The sequence below is a fragment of the Tiliqua scincoides genome, chromosome 6 (assembly GCF_035046505.1).
Source record: "Tiliqua scincoides isolate rTilSci1 chromosome 6, rTilSci1.hap2, whole genome shotgun sequence".
In the NCBI taxonomy this organism is placed as follows: domain Eukaryota; kingdom Metazoa; phylum Chordata; class Lepidosauria; order Squamata; family Scincidae; genus Tiliqua; species Tiliqua scincoides.
In genome coordinates this window covers 7,741,311-7,768,155 of record NC_089826.1, presented here as the reverse complement: position 1 = coordinate 7,768,155, position 26,845 = coordinate 7,741,311, and the positions used below count along the sequence as shown (strand labels likewise).

At 45.8% G+C, this 26,845-nt stretch overlaps 1 long non-coding RNA gene across 1 annotated transcript; it reads left to right on the top strand.

The window, feature by feature from the left end:
• The first annotated feature begins 3,447 nt into the window (after nt 1–3,447).
• Nucleotides 3,448–25,733, top strand: LOC136655396 (uncharacterized). The gene is made up of 3 exons (XR_010794653.1): nt 3,448–3,519; nt 3,692–3,753; nt 25,515–25,733. It is a non-coding gene; the product is annotated as an uncharacterized lncRNA (long non-coding RNA).
• Nucleotides 25,734–26,845: the final 1,112 nt, after the last annotated feature.

Below are 26,845 nucleotides of genomic sequence, written 5' to 3'. Positions count from 1 at the left end.
AGAGCAACCCTGTTAAAGGGCCTCTAGTTTTCACATACAACGTTTATATTCCTTGCACAGATAACTTCCATGCAGGAAGTTGAGATTGTTTGACCCTCTCCAGTTCTATAGTCTTTGGCCTTGCAAATGTTCATTCCAGGAATTCCACTCTAATATATCATCAGAGCTGCAAATGCGAACTTGGTTGGGTTCCAGTGCTTATCATGGTGATACGTAGTCAAGGAAGCGGTAGAACTCCGGCTGGAGAAATCCTCTGTTGCCCTTTTCCTGGCAACCTCCCTCCCCAGAGCACGCAAACCTACCGACAATACTTATCAAAGTGTTATGCTCTGGAGCATAACTGTTCCCCAAAAAAGGCATTTGCCAAAAGGAGCAGGGGGTAGAAAAGCTCCACCCCTCCCCTACAGCCATGACCTGGCTCAATAGTTGCATATGCTTAGGAAACATGGCTAGGGTCAAATAACAGCACTATTCTTGACAGTCACAAAGAGGCGTATCTTAATTTATGAATTTTCTGACCTCCAAGGTGAATCATAAAGAACAAATCCGATTAGCAGCATGTATTGTAAGCAATGAGATCTTTTTCATTTGTTTTGCTGATTGTGGCCCTCCCCCCACTTCCTAGGAAAGGAAGAGAAGGACAGAATGGGAGAGAAGGTGTAGGGGAGAATGGTGAGCTAGAGCAATGCAGTATGAGGTGTAGAGAAAGGAAAGTGGTGGGCTACAGTGACCCTCTAGATCAGGGGTGCTCACACTTTTTTGGCTCGAGAGCTACTTTGAAACCCAGCAAGGCCCGGAGATCTACCAGGGGGGAAGGAAGCGTCTGACAGACACCCCCTTTAATGTATGGAGCCCTGCTGGAGTCTAGTCAGTTTCGTCAGTTTTGTTGCTGCATGCTTGAAGAGCAGCTAAAGTGTCAGTTTCAGTTTAGTGTCAGCTAAATATGTCAGTTTCGTCTAGTCACTAGACGAAACTGACATATTAACAGTTTGGAGAGACAGGGCTCTGCGATCTACTCATTTTGCCTCGCGATCTACCAGTAGATCACGATCCACCTATTGAGCACCACTGCTCTAGATCATCACTCTCTTTTCCTCCACTTCCTTGTCCACTCCATGTCTATCTTCTTGCAATCTAGGGAGTGGAAGGAGGAGTGGAGGAGAGCAGGCTGATGAAGGTGGGTGCCCTCAGCCAATCTGAACCTGTAAGTCATCCTCTGGGTCTGTCTGCCCTGCCTACCTGATTTTGTCACTGGTGATGGGGACTCTTAGCTGGGTCTTTGCAGAGAGTTTCCCATAAACCTGGGGTGAGGGCAAGGATTGCTCTGAATTATGTAGGCCGATTGTTTTGAACTAAAGAGGCTGCTTTCCTTCCTAAAGTTTGAGAATCATTGCTTTCAACTTCTTCTACGAGATGGTTACAGAAGCTCCTCCTCTGCTTTTCAACCAAAGCCTTGGGATTCCAAGCGCATGACGCCAGCCTCCAGAGTTGGTCTCTCTGCTAAAGAAGGTGTGAATTTCTCTGGGTGAAGCAAGTGATGGAGCTGAAGTGCTCTGATAACGCAGGCCGCCGGAATGTAACTCTTAGCCAGTCAAATTCCTCACAACACCAGAAATATGAGCAGAACTTATCTTTTCAATGAAAGGAGAGATCAGAAGGACTAGATGCACCTTGCTCCTTATTGTTGTCTTTTAAATCTGTTCACACAACACAGATTCACAGTATCTGAAATGTGGCTTAACTGTGCACAGTCTGGGTAAACGATGGTGCAATTGCGCTGCTTCTTTACCGCACCCTACATACCAGTGTTATTAAAGACTATCAAATGTTAAGAGTGTTTTCTTTAACTTCCCTGTGCTTCGAAGGTTACATTTACTGAGGGGCACAACACAGATCTGTACATAGTACAGCTATAACCAGTGCTTTTTTTGTGAAAAAAAAAGGTGCAGGAACTCATAACTTGTTAATCTTTTATTTATTTATTTATTTATTTATTTATAAACCATTTTTTATTGGAGAAATAAAATATTTTTTATGTGCTTCCCCCCTAAAGATGAACTTACTTCTGAGTAGACATGCATAGGATTGGGCAGTCCATCTCCACATCCCCTTCCCCCTAGCTACTTTTTCTACACATGGGGGAAAATACTGTACAGGTGCACTTGTAGCATGTAGTGTGGCACTACTTCAAGGAGAGGAAGCAGTGAATGGATTCCAAAAAATGGCTTACATGAGTTCCGTGTAGTAAAATTACTCTAAGCAACTGTAGGAGTAAGAACAAAAAAGGAATTCTTACATGAGAGGGGTCCTTAGGTGCACATAGAAACAGCTATTTTTGCAAACAAGCGATTAAATATGGTTTAATTCAGGTATCAGAATACTCTGTGTCTTTGGGAAGGCGCTTGGCATGCAGTTGTATGTTCTCTGCTGCCCTGAGCAGCTGCTTTGCATTGCTGGAGAGGAGCTGCAAACACTGGCTGGCGGAGGGCATGCTTGTGGGGGAAGGACGAGGAAGATCTCTGGCAAGGCTGGACAGCATGTTGTACACACGTAGAATCCCTTTTCACCTGCCCTTAGCATGTGAAAACGGGTGCAGATATATATCTCTGCCAGGATTAAGAGCTCAATCCTAGGTATGTCTACTCTGAAGTAAGTCTCATTCTAGTCAATGGAGCTTACTCCCAGGAAAGTGCCTAGGATTGCAGCCTAAGAGCCCGATCCTATGCATGACTACTCAGAAGTCCACTTTAGTGAATGGGGCTTACTGTGGATAGGATGGCAGCCTTAGAGTCCAATCGTGTGCCTGTCTACCCTTCCTCTGTTTTGCTCCCCCCCCCCCGGAATGCCTCCAAAGGGGAGGGGCCCCTGCAAAAAGGTGCCGGAACTCCGTCTCCCCGCGTTCCATTAGAAAAAAAGCCCTGGCTATAACCATTTCCCCCCCTCCCATATCTGATATTCTCTTAAAACTGAATGCCTTTTTAGAATGCTTTTTTAAAATAATGAGAAGCAGGAAATAACATCCTCAACGTGTGGCTGGTCGGTGGAACTCCATGTCACAGCATGTGGTGATGGCACCTAGCGTAGATGCCTTAAAGGAGATTGGACAAATTTCTGGAGGAAAAATCCATCATGGATTACAAGTCATAATGTGTTTGTGCAACCTCCTGATTTTAGAAATGGGCTATGTCAGAAAGCTGGATGTGAGGGAGGGCACCAGGATGCAGGTCTCTTGTCTTGTGAGCTCTCTGAGGCAGTTGGTGGGCCACTGTGAGATACAGGAAGCTGCAAATGAGAGAATTATCCTTGGGGAGAATGAAAAAACACTTGTGGTAAGTTTTTGATTCTTCAATCTGAAAAACTTAAGCTTCTCCTGCTAAAGCTTTGTCCTCTGCTGCCACCCCATGCTCAGTTTTAGAACTTGGCTAGACAGCTCAGAATGCCGTACAGCATGCGCCGTTCCGACATGTCACTAGGCATAGTGAATCAGGACAAAGATCAAGACAGAGATGTCAGGAGCAGGTCAGTGATGGTACTTTAGGAATACCGGACCTTGTCAACATAGCCACCAGAAACTGGCAATCACATGGTTAAGCATCTACTATTTTTACCTGCAATCTATTACGCTGTTCCAGCAGTCTATGGCATTCTGTTTTACGGTCCACCCTAACTAACCCCCCTTCCACCAATGCAGCTGCACCAGTGGAGCTCGTACTGCATCTTGCAGGGGAGGGAAGTCCCAGATGCCTCTTCAAGGTAAGGAAACTTTTCTTCCCTTACCAGGGTAAGCCTCCATTGCCCCAGTGAGTCTCCTTGGGTCCATCTCCTTGGATCCAGCAAAGTGCCAGCCACTTTGTTGGTTTAGGAGTAAGGGAGAAGGAACAGGAGAAGGAAGGGGGATAGCATCCTGGAACATAGTCAGAGATGGACCATCCCTCTTTCTGGCCCTCCATCCAGCCCTAGGACTACTAGCGGCTTTAGCAGCAACCTTGCTCTCCGGTGGCCCAAAGCTGCTGCTGTTAAATGCCAGGTCAGTGAATTATATGATCTGCCTGATCCAGGATTTAATCCTGGATGACCTGGCATGGATAATAGAGACCTGATTGGAAGACATGGGAGGTTTTAGTCTAATTATGTCCTTCAGGTTTTCATGTGCTTTCATGTGCTGCAGGCACTGGTCTACTGGAAAACCATCCCTGATACCTTTCCAGTGGTGTGCCAAGATTGAGTTGCTTAGAAGTGAGGCTGAGTGGCCAAGATAAGCCAGGGATTCTGTAGGCATTCCACTCACCTTCCCGGCCAACAGTCTCAATGTCTGAGCTGGCCACGGTGGTCTCAGATGTGGTGCTGGGGTGCCCCCAGCAAGTTGTGCTGGGGGACTTCGATGTCCATGCTGAGCCACTCTACAGATAAAAATCGCTCATATTCTTCATGACTTGGACTCTGCATTGCCTGAACCCCAGAGATAAATTTGCAAAAGTCCAAATAATATTTTTTTTAAAAAATTGTGGAGGTTTTAACCATATATGATAAGCGCTGGTTAAATTTACAGTTAGCCACAGTGCATTTTATACATATCTGATGAACGTGACATGGCAAATAAAAATTACATGAAGCTCTAATATTAATAATGCCCATCTGGGTTTTGTAAGCAGCAGCCAAAAAACTTGCAGTTGGTCTTAAAATCTGAGAATTAGCACCTGAAAGAAGTTTCTTGCCCATTTTTGTTTGTGACAAGCCCAAGAATTTTCTGCTCAGGGGAATAATAAACTTATCTCGAATCCCCTGATAAAATGGGCAACAGAACATGACATGTTCAAGTGTCTCAACCTCCCCTGAACCACAGGGACACAGTCTTTCAAGATGGGGATCTTTCTGAAACAGCCCTCGACAAATGCCAAAGGAAGAGCTCTCCACCTAGCTAGGAAGGAAGCTCTCCTCTGCCCAGGAAGCTCTAATAATGAAAGATAAGTGGCCAGGGCAGCTACATACCTTGTGTCATCAGAGGCAAGAAAATCTGGAGACCTGCTGACATCTTCTTGTCGTTCGATGTCCCTCAGTCTCTGTTTTATAGTCACTCTTGCCTGAATCAAATCCATGGCCAGAACAATCTACGGTGAAAACCCCAAGTGTCTCAGCTTTGAGTGTACCGCCTTGAGCCGGGTAGACTGAAAATTATCAATTAAAACCAAAGGTGTTCGGCCTTGGGTATTAAAATTTAGATTGAGCCACAAATAAGTGGATGCAAAGGCAATCCTGGCCTCGACCTTTAACAGGCCGGAATCAAGACGTAAGCTTGCATTAGACACATAGCTGGACACTTGAAGTATAGATCTTAAAAATTTGGATTGGACACGTTCAAGTGAGACAAAGGAAGAAGAGGAGGGAACAAGAATTGTTCCATACAAAAGTTGGGGCAAGACCTTCTCAAGATACACCGCAGATACTCACCTATAAGTCGACTCCACAGATAAGTCGAGGGCATATTTTGAGCCAACAATCCTGGAATTTTCTATGGTCCATGGATAAGTTGGGGGTTAAACTTAGGGGGGTGTCTGACTATAGTTTTGTCTGATTTTACCAGAGGCCAGATCCTGAAAAATAACCTACCACTAATTGTTACCTAGGAATTGTAGTCTCTAATTTATTAAAAACATAGAAAAAGATCATAAGATACATTTTTATTCTTTTTTAAATTCTGGTCTTCACCACCTTTTTGTAAACACTATCAGAGTAAGTGCACTGTAAACTACATACCAGTAAAACAGTGGTTCCCAACCTGGTATTCACGTACTCCCAGGGACACTCAACAGGACCTTTAGGGGTATTTGAAAAAGAATGGCAGAATGGCAGAAAAAGGCAGGCCGTGCTCCAGAATGCCTTGCAAGGACCAGCAAGGCAGGAAGGGAGGTAGCTAGTTGGCTGTGAAAGCCCCACCAATAGCTAGTTTTGGGTCATCTATGAACCAGTGATTGAAAACCAGCACAGTAAAACAGCTGAAACATAATATGGAAAGTGATCAATCACCCAGAATTTGTCAGCACACTTCTGGTGCAAAATAGTGCAAAGGCAGAGTCTTCTGTTCCTCAAACAGATAAAAAGAGAAAACACTGTGATAAATGCATGAAGTCTGGGTTTTCATAGAGAGGAGATGAGGGCTTGTATTATTACAAACATTTTGCTAATATGAAGGGTACAATTTATTATTGCCGAGGTGTATGCAAGTGAAAAAGGTTGGGAACCACTACAGGAGTTCCATGAATCAAATCCACCTTTAAGGTGGACATGAGGAGAACCATGAATCAGATACCTTTAAGGTGTCTGGTGTGTTAAGACAGAAGCTCTACATACAGCATACAACCCATAACACATAACTGGGAGTGTGCAATTCAATTCACAGCAGAGAGATGAGATATTTGCAACCCTTTTTACTCAGAAGTAGACTCACTGCTTTCCATAGGTGTTACTCTTATGTAAGGGTGCACTGAATTATAGCCTGGGAAGGAGGGTCCCATCCTGGCATTTGAAAAAACAGACCTGCTTTGCAAGCATTTGCCAAGCAGAACCAGGCTACAGCAGAAGGAAGGAGAAGAAAAGGTTAACTTTGGCTGGAATGTCCCTGGAAAGTAACTATAGCAACTATAAGTAACTGGATACTATAAGAAATAGCAAGTGGGAAGTAACTATAGCAACTATAGGTGCTTGCCTGAGCTGAGCAATAGCTCAGCTGAGAAAGAAACTGTTCAGAGTTGAAAGGCTCTGCCCTCTGATTGACTCAGAGATCAGGAGATCAGGAGGAGATCAGGAGGAGGAGGAGGAGATCAGGAGATCTCCTGATCCTGATCACTTGATCAAGTGAGAATTGGAGCTGGATTACTTGGCAAAAATTTCATGTACTATACGTGAGTATCTACAGTAATCTAATTGCTGCCGGAATATAATGGCCACCTTTAACACAAAAGAACTTAGTTAATGTACTTGCAGAATTCTGGCCAGCTGCCGCCACAGATTCGTGATGAGCAGTTCTCGTTCCAGTGGAGTGCAGCATTACACCCATATATTTATAGGAACTCACCTGTTCTATCTTATGGCCATTAAATCTCCGGGGCCTGCACTTAGGTCTCTTGCCAAAGGATATAATCTTGGTATTCTGGTCATTAGTGACCAGGTGGTTTTCTTCACAGAAAAGAGTAAAACTATTAAGGGCCCTTCTAAGTCCCACTGGGGTCCTTGAAAAGATAACTGTATCATCCGTGCACAGTAGGAAAGATATCTTACGGTTAGCTCAAGCTGGAGGGTGGAAGTCAGGAGAGCTCAGGTGATCCGCCAAGCCATTTATAGTTCGCAAACTTTCAACCCAGGGAAGTAAACTGTTGCAGACCAAAAAATAATCAATGGTACTGCACCTTGCTCCTGCTATAGAAGTAAATTCCCCTGGATAGTCTCCTATCGTGACTCCATTTAAGATATGAAGGTTGAGATTCTGAGCCATAGCGAGCAACCAAGTACCAGCAAAATTTACCTTGCTATCTTTTGAAAGACTTGGAAGATATAAATAAGTGTGTTCATCGCACTGGATTGCCAGTTTACCCTTGGCCATCCTATTAAAGGGACAGCCATTTGAACCAGTGCGGGCATTAAAATCCCCCCCCCCTCCAAGAGAACCATATCTACTGAATTATCAGAGATTAGATCTTCAATATATCGTTCCAAGTCAGCCCAGGACTTATTAATGTGAACTCTTGCTTGTTGTGGGGTAAGATAGACATTCACCACCAGTACTGTTTGGGTTCCCAATTTGAAGCTAATAGCCATAGCCTGATTATCTAAGGGGTGCAGCTCTCTGCATATGATATTTAAAGAGGTGACCAGGATCCCCAAACCTCCTTTCAACCACCCTAGCCCTACCCCCAGAGTAACCCCAACACTAAAAGAATGGTAACCATCAGCAACTAAGTTCTTTATCTGTCCATGTTTCTTGAAGTAAAACTATGCCGTAGTTCTGATGAAAAAAAGAAACATCCTGGCTTTTACGGCGGGTACAGCCTGCAATGTTCCAAGAAGCAATTAACAAAAATTTCATTCGGTCCAACGCAGGCTTATCCTTGTGTAGTCAGGCCAAGCCTGCCTCAGCTGACTGCTGGTTTGAATTGCAGTCTACAGTTATTGCGCCTAGACCAAGGTTGTCCATAGGAACACTCACATTGGACAATAAGGAAGCCCTTTTAACTATCACTGTTGGTTCTAGTGCGTTGACAGGGCCTCTTCGAGGAGGGCAGACGCTTGTTCTTTGGAATCACCTCTGACAAGTTTTGGCCAGAGAATCTGGAGACAGCTGCAAGGGCATTGGCAATAGATGACTGTTTAATATCTTTCAAGGCACAAACCAGAGATTCTTGTCTTGTAATCATAACATCTTGTTCGTTAGAAGGCAAATGTCCAAATGAAGACAGGAGCTTGGCATCCATCTCTTCTTCTGACAGGCCAGGTGTGGAGACACTCCTCTGTAATTGTTTGCAAGAGATTAAGGGGGATGTCTGGCTCAAGACAATAGGGAAGCTTCCTGATTTTACATTAGTTGATGCTATTGGCGTGGGCAGATCTGTTGGCGTAGGTTGATCTAACAGACATGTCTTAGTTGGCAACCTTCAGTCTCGAAAGACTCTGGCATCGCGGTCTGAATGGTGGTTCTGGAACAGCGTCTAGTGTGGCTGAAAAGGCCGATTCGGGAGTGACAATCCCTTCCACACTGGGTGCAAGTGCAGTCTGTCCCTGGCCTGTCTCCCTGGCTATGGGCCTTCCTTCTTTGCCTCTTAGCCTCAGACTGTTGGCCAAGTGTCTCTTCAAACTGGGAAAGGCCATGTTGCACAGCCTGCCTCCAAGCGGGCCGCTCAGAGGCCAGGGTTTCCCACTTGTTGAGGTCCACTCCTAAGGCCTTCAGATCCCTCTTGCAGATGTCCCTGTATCGCAGCTGTGGTCTACCCGTAGGGCGCTTTCCTTGCACGAGTTCTCCATAGAGGAGATCCTTTGGGATCCGGCCATCATCCATTCTCACAACATGACCGAGCCAACGCAGGCGTCTCTGTTTCAGTAGTGCATACATGCTAGGGATTCCAGCACGTTCCAGGACTGTGTTGTTTGGAACTTTGTCCTGCCAGGTGATGCTGAGAATACATCGGAGGCAGCGCATGTGGAAAGCATTCAGTTTCCTCTCCTGTTGTGAGTGAAGAGTCCATGACTCGCTGCAGTACAGAAGTGTACTCAGACATGATGCTTCAGGTTTCACCACAAGGATCCCCTTCCGAGTTTTAATAGCCTCCTTGGCACCCTCACCTTGCTTCACAGAGGTTAGCTCAAGCTTATGTAATACAGAATCTCTAAAGTGCCGATGCACCTTCATCCCAAAGCCAGATAACTCGGAGGCCTGTGCAAGAAACCGCCTTGGGATTTTGGTTGTCCAAAAATGAATAAGAAAATGCTCCTGATGTTTCATGTTGGGCAAACTTTCCAGCTTATAAAGATCTATCGCAGCAGGGGTCTTCCTGAGAAGGAACGCAAGATGCTGCCTGGTCTTCCATTTAGAGGACCAGTCTATATGTCTCCCCCAGAAAGGGGAGATATTAATAACTAAACTGTTTATATCCAACTTAAGGGCAACAGAATCTTTCTCAAAGGCTGTCTGTGTAGAGTGACTGCCAGGCTGTGTCGCAGGGGTAGCTCTTCTATTTATAAATCCAGTCTCCCTACTTCTTGTCTGGGCATTCACCTAATTCTCTGGCTGTAAATTTTTGTCCCTGTCCTGAAGCAGATTGGTGATGCAGTCAAGCTGGGTAGATATTGCTTGAAGTATCTCAGCCATGAGGAAATTCTGGTTGATTAAAAATTCAATATCTGTATTTCCCTTCAGATTATTAGCTTTTCTCACACATAATAAGCAGCTACCCTCCTGCATAACTTTAGGAGAGGGTTGCCTTAAACGGCTCTCATTTGCACACGCAGCCTCCAAATAATCTGGATTGCTCTGCTCCTTTAATGGCGTCTTTGTTAATGCAAAGAAATCTTCAATCTTGGATTGCTTAGTTGCCAGAGATAACTTTTCTCCCTCTGCACTCTCAAGGGAGTGGGACCTTTTCCGTCCCATAATAATTTTTCTCTTTGTTTCCAACTGGAGAAATAACTTGCTGGAATCTGGCACATGCCACAAGGACTACAAATAATTAAATCTAAAGTCCACAGTCTGTAGGACGTAAAGGTCAATAAAAGCAGCAGAACCTTCATAAGGAATCCTTGTCAAAAAAGGATGTAAAAATTGTGGAGACCCACGTCCTGATGATTGCAAACTGGGGGAGCACTTTTCTGTTGTGGAAATATTAGCTGGCAGTCATCTTCCTCCAGAGCTTTGGATACGAAGTGATGAGGGGAACTCAGGAGACAGCTGCTGACCGTCTTGGGAGCCTTGTCAGAGACTGGCAACAGTGGCATGAGCCCCTGGGCTAAGAGCCACGGGCAAAAAGCCCTTTGGCCCTTGCCCTTCGGCTCACGCCAAAGGCTTGTGCCTCTGGCAAGCCCTGTGGTGAAATAGTACACACCTGCCAACGAGGACGAGCAGAACAATCAGTCAATCAGTCCCCAGCAAGTCAGTAGGCTTGCGGGCTCCACCCCCAGCAGGCTAGTCCCTCAGCTGAGTTTAATGGGCCCTTCCAGACACTGGTTTTCACCCCGCTTGCAGGTATAAGGACCCCCAGGTTGGGAATCACTGTCTGAAATCTTGAAGTCGTGTAGGCTGCCTTTACATTCCTCTTCTAAAGTGTGCATAGCAGAGCTTGGGAGTTGTTTGCTAGTTCTATTACAAGCAAAACATAATTCATTTCCATTTGATGGGCAAAACTTTCTTGCGATTCCACTTCAGTGGCCCAAAGAGGGCAGCAGTGCTCTAGTGAGGCACTGTACTTTTCCATCAGTGCAACCAGCTACAGACTGGAGAGAGAGACAATGGTCTGGAGGAAAGTTCAAAGTGGTATGAGAAAGGCATTGTTTCCCGTGGGGGGCTCACTCGTTTCTGTTGGCCCCCTGTTGTTCCTGGTCAAACCAGTTTGGGCCTGTTTTTTTAAGGAGTAACCCTTCCTCGTTCTCACAAAACCTCTGACCGTCCAGTTCTGACAATCCTTTTTTTGTGGGAAATAAATTGCGCGTGCAAGCGGTTTGCGCTCTCTGGAACATGGGAGGGAGACCGTGGCTTCTCTCTTGTGAGCTGATTTTCACACAAGCAGTTTTTCTCCACAAATAACTTCGCAATGAACTAAAGAGCTGCTAGAAAGATAAGCAAATACCCCTTGACTATCAATGCCACCCATGCAATACAACTTTAAACTCACTGAAAAAAATCAACCATCTGTCTCCCAACACTATTTTGGAAGGTCATGATTTGAACCCTCAATGTAATTTTCTTTTTCTATGAGCAGCTACAGGTGCCTTAACCCCCACCCCACCCCACCACACACTTGGATCAGGGCTCCAGCATGGCGGGTACCCAACCCTCCTCCATCCACTCCAATTCCCTGACTTGGAACCCTTAAATCTGAAGCTGCTGATAGCTGTAGGGGTCCAATAGTAGAGCCTGTAAGTTTTCCACTCTGCAGTTAACAGCAACTTTGGGAGGGATCTAAGTCAGGGAACTGAGCCCTAAGACATTCAGAAGAATTTAATACCACCATGAAGGCCAGGATGATAAACCTGGTTTAAAAGAATCTAGCTACCCTCCCACGCTGCCCCGCTACTCAAGTGGCTCCAATATTATGCATTCTGTCACTGATGGATTTCTAGAAAGGGGGCAGGAAAAAAGCATCCACTCTTTAACTAATTACCATGGTGCAGATCTTTTGTTTGGCTACCACTGGATACCCTAATTGAGTCCTTCAGTTGCCAAACAGCTTTGTGGGCTGTGTGCCCATGCAGAATAAGGCCATTTGTAGAACATAAGCAAAAATGTTTCAGGTTCCCTCCCTGCCTTGAAGGCAGCAATGGTCATCTTGGAACAAAGACAGCTGTTCCGGTCTTGTTAAACTGGCACCCAGCACCACTTCTTCCCATGTGCCAGATCCAAAATGACTTACTCTATTGCTTGGCAACTAACACTCTTTTTGATCAAATTAGATGCACTAATGGACTGTGGAAAATGGCAGGCCCAGTTTGCACCTTCAATAGCCACATGACTGCAACCCAGTGGTGTAGCTGGAGGGGGGCAGAGCACTCAGGCTGGCTGCGAGGCGGGAAAGCGGCCCCTCCCTTTGGAGCCATGCCGGGCATGGCTCCGAAGGGAGGGGCCACCTGCCCGCCTCGCAGCCAGCCTGAGTGCTCTGCCCCCTCTCCAGCTACGCCACCACTGCAACCACCACCTAATCCACTGGAGCAGCTCAAGGCTTGTGCATGGTTTGTTTTGTTCCCAGTGTAAAGAAGAGGAAGGCAAGCAATAGCTCAACAGCACAGCACATAGAAGGTCCCAGGTTCAGTCCCTGGTATTTCTAGATAGAGCTAGGTAAAGACCTGTGTCAGAAACATCTGGATAGCTACTGATTGTCCCTGAAGAAGCAATGGAAGAGATTGATGCACACTGGAGCATCTCCCTGAACAGGTTCGTGGGTACTGGAGTAGCTTTCTGTTTTGAGATTTTGTTTCTGGCAGAGGCCGACTTTCTTGGCTTTAACTCATACTGTACCCTCTTAGTTTGATCTGCTCAGCTCTCTCAGGTCCAACTTGACCTAGTTGGCTTTCCTCATAAGTTCTCTGGCATCGAGTCTGGCAGTGCCAATCCCAGGATCTGGAGAGTTCTTAGGTGACCTCTCTTCCAGATGGAAGGGGTGTGAGGCATGGAAACCATGCAGTCTCTCACACTGTCTCCAAACCTCTTATGTGCTATATGCAAAAGGAGGATGTTGCATTGTTGGAGCAATTGGTCCACTGCCAGCCTTGAGGCCCCAGCAAATGCCTAATTCTTGAGCTACCTCTCAGCAAAAAAGCAGTGCATCCCCTCTTGCCAACATACATGCAGGGGCAGGCAGGTTGTCCCTCTGTGACAATGCATGCCAGATCTTATTTCCTCTGGCAGCACTCTCCTCGGACTTGCTCCAGCGAAATTGTTGGAGCAGATCTGAGGAGACCCATTGCAGGGTGGGAGGATACAGAGGGGAAAAGAGATTTAATTCCCTTTCCCTTCCAAAGCCTCTCACTCTGACCCCCCACCCCCGCCACTGGATACAGTGTGTGCCTTTTTGGTGTGGCTGCACCAGTGAGGGGGGGGGGATAAGATTGGGCTATTAACCTGAATGTTCCATTGAATATAATGGGAATTACTCCTAAGTAAACATGTATAGGATTGTGCTGTAGTCCCCAAGTGGTGCCCCAGTTCTGTTCCAGAAGTTTGTATGTAACTTGGACATCCATGTCAGACGTATTTGAGTTAGCTTTGAATGCCCATTTGGGAGATAAAGTGGGATATATATTTGTAAATAAATAACAGAGACGCCTGCGTTGGCTCGGTCATGTCATGAGAATGGATGATGTCCAGATCCCAAAGGATCTCCTCTATGGAGAACTCGTGCAAGGAAAGCGCCCTACAGGTAGACCACAGCTGCGATACAAGGACATCTGCAAGAGGGATCTGAAGGCCTTAGGAGTGGACCTCAACAAGTGGGAAACCCTGGCCTCTGAGCGGCCCGCTTGGAGGCAGGCTGTGCAGCATGGCTTTTCCCAGTTTGAAGAGACACTTGGCCAACAGTCTGAGGCAAAGAGGCAAAGAAGGAAGGCCCATAGCCAGGGAGACAGACCAGGGACAGGCTGCACTTGCTCCCAGCGTGGAAGGGATTGTCACTCCCGAATCGACCTTTTCAGCCACACTAGACGCTGTGCCAGAACCACCATCCAGAGCGCGATACCAGAGTCTTTCGAGACTGAAGGTTGCCAACAAATAAATAAAAGTCAGGGACCAGTAATAGGCTAGACAGACCAGTGGTCTAACTTAGTAGACAGCGACTTCACATGTACATATGGTAAAGAAACTGAGATGGTTCTGCTCATGAGGATGCTAAGGAGACAGAGAGCAAATAGCTTCGAAGTAGAACAAAAGTTACGCCTTCCTAGGGCTGGAACATTCTGTTATACTGAACTGTAATGAGCTTTCCATGTTAGTCTTATTATGGTTGTTCTGAAATCTTGGATGAGGCACAGCAACTCCGCAGCACAAACAAAAAAGCAACAAAACAATTGCATACCAAGAATGCACTGAGAAGAGAAAAGCCATCATCATCTTTTGCCTAAATTGAGATGAATGTTCAACGAATATATCTTTTGTCCACCGGAGCCTTCTGACTGTCCTCATGTATAGCTAAATTCATTTATTCCTACCACAACTAGCCCTGCAAGAGCAATTGGGAGAGCTGCCAATACTATTAATATATAGAATTTAAAAATATACCCTCCTGGTCCATACGATCCAATGTGAGCATGTATGGAAAACTGCTTTATTCCAAGAGACACCATTGGTCCATCCAACGCAGTACCACCTGGGGTAGTAGCATCTCTCTCAAGGTCTCTCCCACCCAGTCACTTGAGATCCTTTAAGTGGAAATGCTGCAGATGGCATTTGCATTAAGTGGGCCAAGTATGTACTAAACCACCAAGTTGTGATCTTTCCCCAGATAACATACGAACTGCTGTGTGTCCCACTTACCCCTTTTTCCTACTGGAAAAAGAAGAAAGGATTGGAGGAGGAGGAGGAGGAAAGGAGAATGGTGGACTAGAGCAGGGGTGCCCAAACCCTGGCCCTGGGGCCACTTGCGGCCCTCGAGGACTCCCAATGTGGCCCTCAGGGAGACCCCAGTCTCCAATGAGCCTCTGGCCCTCGGGAAACTTGCTGGAGCCCACACTGGCCCGACGCAACTGCTCTCAGCGTGAGGGCGACTACTTGACCTCCTGCATGAGCTGTGGAATGAGGGCTCCCTCCACTGCTTGCTTGTTTCATGTCTGTGATGCAGTAGCGGAAGCAAAGGAAAGGCCAGCCTTGCTTTGTGCAAGGCCTTTTATAGGCCTTGAGCTATTGCAAGACCTTCATTCATTCATATAAGTTCCACCTCTAGTATATTAATTTATGTAAACTTATGTAATTTTTTTCAAATTTTAAATGTAAATTAATTCTTTTTTCCCCAGCCCCTGACACAGTGTCAGAGAGATGATGTGGCCCTCCTGCCAAAAACTTTGGGCACCCCTGGGCTAGAGTGTAGCACGAGCTGCGGTAGCAGCTCCAGAGACCTCTGTCGGAACCAGTAATGCCATGGACATGTGTCATGGGCAGGGAGGGAGAGGGGCAGGGGGAGTTTGGAGGAGGGGGTAGATCTTGAGGGCACCAGCATACACCAATATCCTATTCCCTCTTTCCCAGGTTGCCTTGCCACTTTTCTCCCCTCAGACATATACCAGCAAAATGGCTGGTATGTGTCCAAGGAGACCAATATGTCAACCTTCTGTGGGGAGGGGTCCTGCTGGCTGTCCAGTCCCCCCCACTATTGGATGTAGTGTGCTCTCCACCAGCATAGTTGCATTGGCAGAGGAACTGGGGGATATGATCAGGCACTAAGTCAAGTTAGACAATGAAGGAGAATGAAAACAGAAACACCAACCAGAACCACAAGCCTATCTAGGGGGACATTTCTTCTCAACTCTCAGATATGGGGGCAGTCCGACACCTAAATTAAGCCTATCCACCAAGGCCTCCCAAGGAAATGTTATTTGGGCACAACTCCATGTCACTTAACACCCTTTCTCTACTAATGACTTCTGTTACCGATACCCCAGAGCAGGGGTGTCCAAACTTTTTGGCAGGAGGGCCACATCATCTGTCCTACAATGTGTCGGGGGCCAGGAAAAAAAGAATTAATTTACATTTCAAATTTGAATAAATTTACATAAATGAATATATTAGAGATGGAACTTATATGAATGAATGAATGTATGTATATCTTGAAATAGCTCAAGGCCTATAAAATGTTAAAGCTGCAACCCTTTGGCTGGTAAAGAGTTGCATGGAACCTTGGATGAGCAGGCACACAAAACAGCATACACCAGCAGAGTTCTTTGAATGCAGTGGTTATATTTCAGAGCAAGGGTTATCACAAGTAGAATAATCAGTAAACGTTCCTAGTCAGCACGATGAGCAGTCAGTCCATAAACAACAAATCCAAATCAGTTTTCCAAGATACACAGTCAAAGTTCATTCCATGGTCAGTAACAACATGTATATACTCACATCCAGCCTCCCAAGTTACTGGCAGCAGTTCAGTAGTCTCCTACTACACTCCTACTGCTGCACTGGAAGCTCAACAGACCAAACATTAAGTAGTTGGAGTGGCCAATCAGTGTAGGCTAAGCCACACCCAGGGTGAGGCAGTCACAGGTGTTTGCTGATCCTGCTGACTCCAGCAATCTGCACCTGTTCCTGAACCACCTTGTTGGCTGTGTTTCTGCCATATCCAGAACCTAGACCTGACATAAAAGGTCTGGCACAAAGCAAGGCTAGTCTTTCCTTTGCTGCCACACCACAGATGTGAAACAGCAAGCAGTGGAGGGAGCCCTCGTCCCACAGCTCATGCGAGAGGTTGAACAGTTGGCTGTCACGCTGAGAGCAGTTGCATCAGGCCAGCGCAGGCTCCAGCAAATCTCTGGAGGGCCAGTCTCATTGGAGACTGGGGGCAACTTGAAGGCTGGATTGGCAGTCCTCAAGGGCCACGTGGCCCCAGGGCCAGTGTTTGGGCACCCCTGCCCCAAAGGAAGGGGAAATTGCAACCTCCAATTTCAGAGCCTGAATATCTCAAATAATATCTGAATATCTCAAATAACCTGATGCTGGAGACTAACAAAAAAGACATAGTGGAAATGGAAAAGGTGCAAAAGAGAGCGACTAAGATGAATTTTTTAGATTGTGAGCCCTTTTGGGACAGGGAGCCATTTACGTTATTTGATTTTTCTCTGTAAACCGCTTTGTGAACTTTTAGTTGAAAAGCGGTATATAAATACTGTTGATTGATTGATTGATTGATTACAGGGCTGGGGCACCTTCCTTATGAGGAAAGGCTACGGCGTTTGGGCCTCTTCAGCCTAGAAAAGAGGCACCTGAGGGGGCACATGATTGAGACATACAAAATTATGCAGGGGATGGACAGAGTGGATAGGGAGATGCTCTTTACACTCTCACATAACACCAGAACCAGGGGACATCCACTAAAATTGAGTGTTGGGAGAGTTAGAACAGACAAAAGAAAATATTTCTTTACTCAGCTTGTGGTCGGTTTGTGGAACACCTTGCCACAGGATGTGGTGATGGCGTCTAGCCTGGATGCCTGTAAAAGGGGATTGGACAAGTTTCTGGAGGAAAAATCCATTACGGGGTACAAGCCATGATGTGTATGCGCAACCTCCTGATTTTAGAAATGGGTTATGTCAGAATGCCAGATGCAAGGGAGGGCACCAGGGTGAGGTCTCTTGTTATCTGATGTGCTCCCTGGGGCATTTGGTGGGCCGCTGTGAGATACAGGAAGCTGGACTAGATGGGCCTATGGCCTGATCCAGTGGGGCTGTTCTTATGTAACAACAGAGGGGATGCATATGACCATCAGGTCAGGAGACATCTGGCCACAATAAACAGACTAAAAAGCTCTTGGCCTGAGCCAGCAGGGCAACTCTAATGTGCAATCCAATCTATGCCTAAAATGGTGGCAAGCGAATCTTTGTGCCCTTTGCAAGTATCAGGTTAACTGGCTTTAGAACTCATGTGATGCCACTGGGACTTTTAATGGATTAATTCTTAAAAGAAAATCCTGTTTCCAAGACCAACAAATGACATAATTAAAAAAAAACAATCCAAACCTCACATACGCAACCTTATTAGGGCAAATCCAAATTCTCCATTGTATAGATAGTCCCCTTGCCTTCCTGCCTCCTGAAATGCACTCTTTTCCCTCATCCTGCCGCTGTTTTCCAAGTGTCAGATTTCATGGATTTTAAATAGCTGAACTGGTACAGCGTTTAACAGGGTCAGCAACGTGTGGACGCTAAAAACTTGCTTTTGCTGAATAGTTTCTGCATTCTTGGTGCACTCATGTGCAAATTAACGGTCGGTCGGAGATTGCTGGCCTCCCTCACACGTGAGCCTCATTAACACACTCATGCACAACTCCTGGTGTGGAAAGGAAAGCACTCCATTGTTCCCCCATGCTGTTCTTTCAAATGCTATTCGGATTGTTTCTCATGAGAAGAGGGACAGTGGGGGTGGAAAGAGAGGCACTGACCCACAACAAAACAAGGAAAAGTTACATCTCTGATGCAGTTGTCCCGAGTTAACCTTCAAGCTGTCCGTGTTCATTAGATGTGACATGCTGCTACAGTTGCCTCCACCGCCGAGGTTAGCAGCATGTACGGGAAGTCCCTTAAACAGTATTCATTATATTCTAGAAATCTCAAACACTTGCTTCAACCCAGCACCAGTGATGAGGCAGGCTCCGCTGGTCAGATTTGGACTTGGGTTCTGAAAACTGGTCTTTTTCCCCCCTTCTAAATTCAGAAAACAGTTTGGTCCAGGTCAAATTGGGCCCTGTCGTGCCACAAATGATCTGGTTGGGATCACAACAGTGTCTAAGCCCCCTCCCTCCTTCCCACCTGCTTACCTGTCTTGTTGCTTCAGAAGGAGAGGAGGAAGGCCTTGCCCTTCTCCTTCTCCTCTTCCTCCGGAGCCTGCCACACTGCTATTGGTTTCCGTGATGGTTTTTCTCCCAGGAAAAACAGTTGTGGAGGGAGGAGTTTCACTGGGAAAACAGCACGGTGGGAAAGGGTTAACAGTGGCATTACAAGGGGGCGGGGGTGTGGACTGCACCAGGCGACACCCTCAGGGGCAGTGACACTACTACTAGCCAAAAATTGTGAAAATCATGGCATTTTCAAATAATACCATCATGTTATATATCATTTGATGGGTAATTTAATGCAGAATGCAGTGAAACAGACTGCAGTGAAATATCTGTATTCTGTCAAAAGTTATAGCCAAATAACCAGAAAAGGAAAACACAACTGCCTTGCGTAACAAAAAGTGGATTCCCATAACTCAAAACTGACAAATGAGAGCCAATGAGGCGTTATGATGACATAGCAGGGAACCAGTAAGGTGTTAGTATGAGCCAGCTCTCATTTCCATGTATCAGAGTTAGTACTAGAACTCTTATTCAGTTAAGTGAAGGTCATCAAGTTGGCCACTGGTTTTTTGTTGATCACTGATTTGTTGGGTGACCATTAAAACAAAGAAACAAAGTGAATGGGGGCAACACCAACCCTGGTGATACCACTGCATTTAGGCTGTGAATATGATATTGTAATTTATTCTGTATGGTCTGGTACAGGAGGAGGTCCATCTTGGGGGTGATGCAATGAGCTCTCGCACCATGTGTCACAAACCCTAGAGACACCTCTGAGGGTCAAGCCCCCTCCTTCCACATCATGGTCTCAATCTGGGCTGAGGTCCCCACAGTTAATCATGACTCCTGCCCTGTTCCCACTTTTAAGTTTGCTTTCTGGAAGTAGATGTGGCCCATCAACACATCCACATCTGATGGGACGTGACACATTTATCAGTCAGTGGACTCAGAAACTCTGAGTCTATGGTGTTAGGTCCATGGCGGTGGTGTAACTGGAGGTGGGGCGAAGCACTCAGCCTGGCAGGGAGGTGGGCGAGCCAGGGAATGGCTCTGAAGGGAGGGGCCACTCGCCCACCTCCCTGCCAGGCTGAGTGCTTCGCCCCCCTCCAGCTATGCCACCGGTCCATGGTTTCCAAACTGTGCACTTCAGCACCTTAGTTGCTGTAGCCTGTAGCAATCTTAAATGGATGCCACGGCACAGGGCATCCATTAGATCGATCGATCGATCCGATAGATCGATCCGATAGATCGTAGATCCGATCGATCAATCGATCCGATAGATCGTAGATCCGATCGATCGATCGATCCGATCGATAGATAGATAGATATAGATCCGATAGATCCGATCGATCGATAGATAGATATAGATCCGATAGATCCGATAGATAGATAGATAGATATAGATCCGATAGATAGATCCGATAGATCGATAGATCGATAGATCGATAGATAACTCCATCCAGTGTGCAAAAATATCCTTTACACTACCATCAAAGGCAGGTTTACTCAGAAGTAAGTCCTATTGTGTTAACCCATTTCTGCTCAGCCCACAGGTGTACACATTTGATCCTTGTTGGGTGTAGCAATGTTGGGCAGAAATAGCTTAAATGGGATTTGCTCTTAGAAATGTGTGTACAGGATTGTAACTCGATTCTTCAAAATGCTTGACAGATCACTGGGAGACCTTTCAAGCAAGATCAACTGAAAAGTGAATTCATCATTGTTTGTCTTCTGTCACCCAGCTGGCCAGGTCAGAGTTTCTCTCTGACCTGAGCTTGCAAGTGATGGACAGGGTTGGTGAGGTCATTATCACAGCATAATTGGACACAGTAAAAAGGAAAACCCGGTGCTTTTCTCCTTGGGTAACCATTTTACTCTCTCATTTAATAACTTAAGGTTAATATGGCGATTTGCATTTTACAGAGCTCTCATTGAGACTTCTGAAGCAGCATTCTTGAAACGACTACCAAAGTGCTGTCCATGGAGAAACTTCTAGAATGAAGACACAGATCTTCTAACATACATACATGAGCCAGCACTAATTTGGGGTGACACTCTTCCTTTTGGCTATAGTCTAGTCTGCCTGCCAAATATGGTTCTGGGAATTCTTCCAATTTACTGATTTGATCTAGGATTCGAGCAATAATCTAGGGATGTGTAGAGCCCTCCTGAGAAGTTTAGCAAAAGTCTTCACAAAACTATAAAACAATTTTAGGGACATCATAAATGTTTGCCCCAAAGACAAACCCTCAAAATTGTTGTGATTTGTTTGCTTCAGAGATATATGGCATTCATAAATACACATTTACAGAAACAAGCATACTTGCCGTAAATGACAGGGATAAACCATACATGCAGACCAAACAACATCAAATTAAGATATGCAAAAGTTGGAGCTGTAATGAAAACACACCTGGTCTCAGGCAGAGTTTGATCTTGGGCTTCCTCACAACACATTATAAAATTGGCTTGGGATGTGCCTGTTTTGAACCAAGATGGAGCTAACCCAGTGGTGTTGTATGGTCTCCTGCTTTTGTTTCAAAGCCCCTAGCATTCAACTCCAAAGGCTAATTATGGACACAGAACAGCACAAAGAAACTTGACGGAAGCCTCTTAGCTGACCTAGAATCAGAAATTGCCGGAGTAACACAAGTCTTGCATTTACCTCCCCTGCAAAGGCACTGAACTGCATGCTAGGGGGAAACCGTGGTAGCAACTGAACCAAGGCAAGACTGCCAACAACTTAATTACTGATAGTGTGCCAAGAGTGCCACAATACATCTATTAATACCAGTCGCCTCTACATGACTAATTCTCCTAACCTTTTTGCTGTTGCCTTCTTCTCAGGTCAGTCGCCTGTATCTCTTTATGAACAAACGCTATTCATCAAACACCAGCAAGTGCTTTACACAGACATGAACTGGGGTGGTGGGAATCTAGTAAAAGATTAAGATAATTTCTCTTCCCCCCCCCCCATATTGTTAAAGGTTTTTAATTTCTTCTGATACTTTAAAGCTATCCACTTAGGATCAGAATAGCATCTTGTCATGGATGCATTCCTGGAAGAGGGCCAGGCACTGGCTGGAATTCCAACAGTTCATTTCTCAGTCTCTATGAGACCAGGTTTGAGAAATGTGGACGCTTCTAAGCCCCCTTGCAAAATACCCTCCTATAAGCACAATGAACCAAGTTGTCTACAAAGAAGATTCAGACCAGACTCTCAACCTAAAATAGGCATTCGTTTTCCAATTCTGGTCACTCCTATAACTGAGTGCTATCAAAAGTTCAGGAGAAAAATAAAGCATTAAATGTCCAGCTGCTCCAGTACCAACTTTTATATATACGAGTATCACACACCCCCCATAAATCTGCACTGATTATTCAGAAGTCCTGGGGCCTATTCCGTCTGGACGGCTCCTGTGAGTGTATACGATTGTGAAAACATTTTTTAAAAGTCTCTACGTCTGTGAAATCATTGTGTGGCCTCCAACATCTCAAGCTGGAGATAGGCAGATGCTTTAAGTCGGTTGAAGACAGAACGACAGAGGCACTGTTACCCACGGTTTGTGGGCTCGGTCTTCTGTCCCACTCTCACCTCTGATCACGTAGGTTTTGAAAGTTTCTGAAGCCCAATGAAAAGCTGCAAACCCTATTTAATCACATATGATAAAACTGGAAGCCTCATTGCAATGATGTCTCTACCATTACCGGCAGTGGCAGCGTCATAGTGTGGGGCTACCAAGATACGTGTCAAGGACCCATGGCCCTGGAGGGGCTGCAGTTGATCGGCTCCCGATCCCAGTGGGATACTCCCAGTGGTAGCCTGTCCTGGGAGCAAGTCCTGTTAGTTTCTGAGGAAACAGGAGGAAGTCACCACATGGGCACTTCCTATTCCCTCCCTTTCTAGAGTCTAATTCTGCATCAGTTCTGGTCAACTACGAGTAGAAGGCACAACAGCTGCTTGGAAGCAGTTCAGAAGGGTGAACTGAGAACAGGAAGAGAAGCTATCTTGGCAGGCGTCTTCCTTTCATCATAGCTAGAAAAATGTCTTCCATCCATATTGGTGTTCCCCATTTTTGTGGCTAAATGGAAAGGCGTGATCATGGAGGGGATGCCTCTCCCTCACTGCTGCTAGACAAGCACCTGATGAACGGAGATCAGCCCTTCATTTTGCTGAGCAAAAGGCACACTCCAAGTTCGCTCCAGCAGGAAGGTGGGGGAACGAGTGTGTGCACAAGCCGGGGGGGGGGGAAATCAGGCCCAAGAGCACCCAAGCAATGATAGAAAACACAGGCCCTGACACTGATAGGAAACACCCTTACACTAATTGGTCCACACCATTGGTCCATCTAGCTCAGGGGTGCCCACTTGCGGCCCTCAAGGCCTCTCTACGCGGCCCTCAGGGAGCCCCTAGTCTCCAATGAGCCTCTGGCCCTCCAGAGATTTGTTGGAGCCCACACTGGCCTGACGCAACTGCTCTCAGCGTGAGGGCAACTGTTTGGCCTCGCGAGTGAGCTGTGGGATGAGGGCTCCCTCCACTGCTTGTTGTTTCACGTCTGTGATGCAATAGCAGCAGCAAAGGAAAGGCCAGCCTTGCTTTGTGCAAGCCCTTTTATAGGCCTTGAGCTATTGCAAGACCTTCATTCATTCATATAAGTTCCTCTTTAATATATTCATTTATGTAAATTTATTCAAATTTAAAATGTAAATTAATTCGGCCCCCGACACAGTGTCAGAGAGATGATGTGGCCCTCCTGCCAAAAACTTTGGACACCCCTGATCTAGCTCAATACAGTCCACATTGACTAGCAGTAGGACTGAACCTGGGACCTGCAGCATGTGCCGTACCACTGACCTACAACCCCTGCACACTGTAAGTACAGAGCAAAGATAGTTACTTTACCAAAAAAAATAGCAGAGTCATCATTTGTCAGAATGCCCAGCGGATACTGGTGCCATTTCTATTTAGCTTTCTCATCTGTAATCTGTAAGTTACTGTTTAATTACCTAATAATGGTCTTTTGAAGGGGGGAAAAATGTATTTTTCTCTACTGGAAGTCAGAAGTGGATTTCAAAGCAGCAGATTACCAAGGAAGGGCTGTAGGAATGAAATGAGATTGCACTGGCTTGGCAATGGGACCAGCCCAGCACTCCATGTTTCCAGGGGAAAAAGCTGAGAGATGGGAGGAATGTACATAAATCCTGTAATTTCTTAATGGGATTTTGGAGCTTACTTCTCAGCCAACACTTTGAAATGTACCCTGCAGCTTACTTGGTTATCATGAATTTTCAGCCGTGCAACAATGGCTGAGTTCATATCAGCAGTCCTGACACTTTCGTTTCTTATTTCCCTGTTTGTGGTGTCTGCAGGGACTTGGCAGGCCTTTGACTCTGCGCCAACTTAACATGAGGAGATGTAGAAGACACATTTGAATGTCTGAAAAAGTCTGAATTGCAGAGTAAGAATTAGGGGATGGGACCCAGTGGCATAGCTAGAGGGGGTGCAAAGCAATAAGTTTTGCAGGGAGACCACAGTGTGCAAGCAATCCCTCTTCCTCGGAGCCACAAGAGCAAAACAGAGGTGTGCACCTGGCTCCAAAGGGGAGGGGGAGAAGCCCCTTGCATGCTACGGTGAGGCTCCCTGCAAAACTTACTGCTTTGCACTCCCTCTAGCTATGCCACTGGCTAAGGGATCTTACACCCAAGAGCTGGCACAAGGTGTTTTATTGTGGCTTATTCTGTGGTAGGCAACATAGAGACATTCCCATGCCTTAAAGAGTGCAGGGATTATGAGACATCAGGTAATGCCTCCGATAATAGGAAAAATAGTTTCATAAAACTAAATAGAGGTAAAGTAAAAATCATGGCTTTGACCACTTTCCAAAGCTTAAATACAGAGCCTCCTTGTCCAGGTCCACTTTCCATTCCTGTTGGTAAGAAGTTTCAAGTAACTTATACTGGGTGTCTGTGGAATTATTACACGAGACAGTTTTAGTCTGTCTGTATCATCTGACTTAGGGTGCCAGCAGATTCACACACAGAGAGACTGAATATTTGAGAACCCCTTTGTGGTATCGTAAAGCAAATATCAAAAGGAAAAATCGTGGATTTGATTACTTTCCTTTATAACAGGGGTGTCCAAACTTTTTGGCAGGAGGGCCACATCATTTCTCTGACACTGTGTCAGGGGGCCGGGGGAAAAAAGAATTAATTTACATTTCAAATTTGAATGAATTTACATAAATGAATATATTAGAGATGGAACTTATATGGATGACTGGAGATCGTGTAATAGCTCAAGGCCTATAAAAGGCCTTTCCTTTGCTGCCACTGCTGCATCACAGATGCGAAACAGCAAGCAGTGGAGGGAGCCCTTGTTCCACAGCTCATGCGAGAGGTCGAACAGTTGGCTGTCGTGCTGAGAGCAGTTGCATCAGGCCAGCACAGACTCCAGCAAGTCTCTGGAGGGCCAGAGGTTCATTGGAGACTGGGAGCTCCCTGAGGGCTGCATTGGGAGTCCTAGAGGGCCGCAAGTGGCCCCAGGGCCGGGGTTTGGGCACCCCTGCTTTATAACAAAATTTAAGTGCACAATGTTAACCATCCTTTCTAGGTTCAAGAATAGTCTCAGGGCTGGCCCAAGACCTCACGACACCTTAAGTGGCATGCCAAATGCTGTCCCCCACCCACCCAATAATGTGCCAGCTTCTGCTCTTCTCACTCTCCAGAGTTCTAGCTCAGCACTCTCTTACCCTTCACATTTCCGTTTCCTCTCTGTCCCTTTTCCAGTCCAGGATGGAACAGTGGAGGCAAGTAGGTGAACAGAGATGGCACCTTCCCACTAATCTGTTGCCTGATGTGACTCCTTCAGATGGCCTCATGGATGAGCCAGCCCTGGACAGAGTGGAGAACCGCTGTGCTTTATTTTTATAGAGCTGAACTTGGAATCAAGGAAGTCCTTGCTTAAAACACAGTGCACCCAGCTGCACATCTGCCTGCTTTGTGAAATTGCCCCTGTGCTCTATGATCATAGAAGATTAATCTGAAGAGCTCCTAAATGACATTGTAGCCCTTTAGCAATGGGACAGGGAGTCTGATTTCTTACTATAAGAAGTGTATCTTCCCATAATTAAAAACAAGCCCTCTTATTTCTGCCTTCCTTCTAAGTTTACTTACACTGCAACATGTTCACATGGAAAGGCAGGATTGCCACTAACTGTTTTATAAAACTTTTCTGTCTATTATCCAAAACAAATGCAAATGATTCCTGAATCTTAAACTACCCCTTGCACAACAATATAAAGTCGACTGAATTTTGAGTTGACTGAATTAATACCTGAATTAATACCTGCCCCCGTTGAGACGGAAAAACTGGTGCTCAGGCTGCCTTGGTGTCAAAGCAATCAAGATGTCAGAGAAGGAGAAAGTAATAGTCCCCAAAAGAGACTGACCTAATGGAAGGGATGCTGATTCTCTGGCTCCTCTGATCAAAACGTTCCAGTGTTTGGAACACCATCAAAGAAAGAGTCTAGGAGGAATCTGTTTGCAGGCCTCCAAAAGTCCAGGATGTCCTTTTGGGTTTTGTTTGGTGCTGGCTGATGGAATGATCCTCTTTATGTCTTGCAAACTGCACTATGAGCTCATCTGAATGAACGGCAGACAAGGTTTCATAATCTTTTAAGACAGCCTCCGCAGAAGAGACAATCGTTTCAGGATCTAGTTCAGCGCCCATTAAGACTCGAGCTATGTAATTTGGATTAGAGCTGGAGTATAAAATAATGTGTTAGAAATTGTTGCATTTCTTCCCCAGTGTTCTCAGGTCCACACACAATTAACTATCGGGGACGGACAGAAGCACCATGAGGGGTTCAGGAAGAGACTTTGTCCCAGAGCCTGCAGCAACCCGGGACCAGCACTTTGCATTTACCTGCTCCTCTACCTTCTGAATTTTGTGCTTCAAAAATATTTATTTAGTATTTTTGTTCCACTTCCAATCAAGTTGCTTCCCAAATCAGAGTACAATTAATGTTGAGAACTCCAAGACATATTGGGGCTTTTTCTTTTGTTTTTTTAATCAAACACAACCAGGAAGACATGTGGGCCTGAGCCACACCACCCTC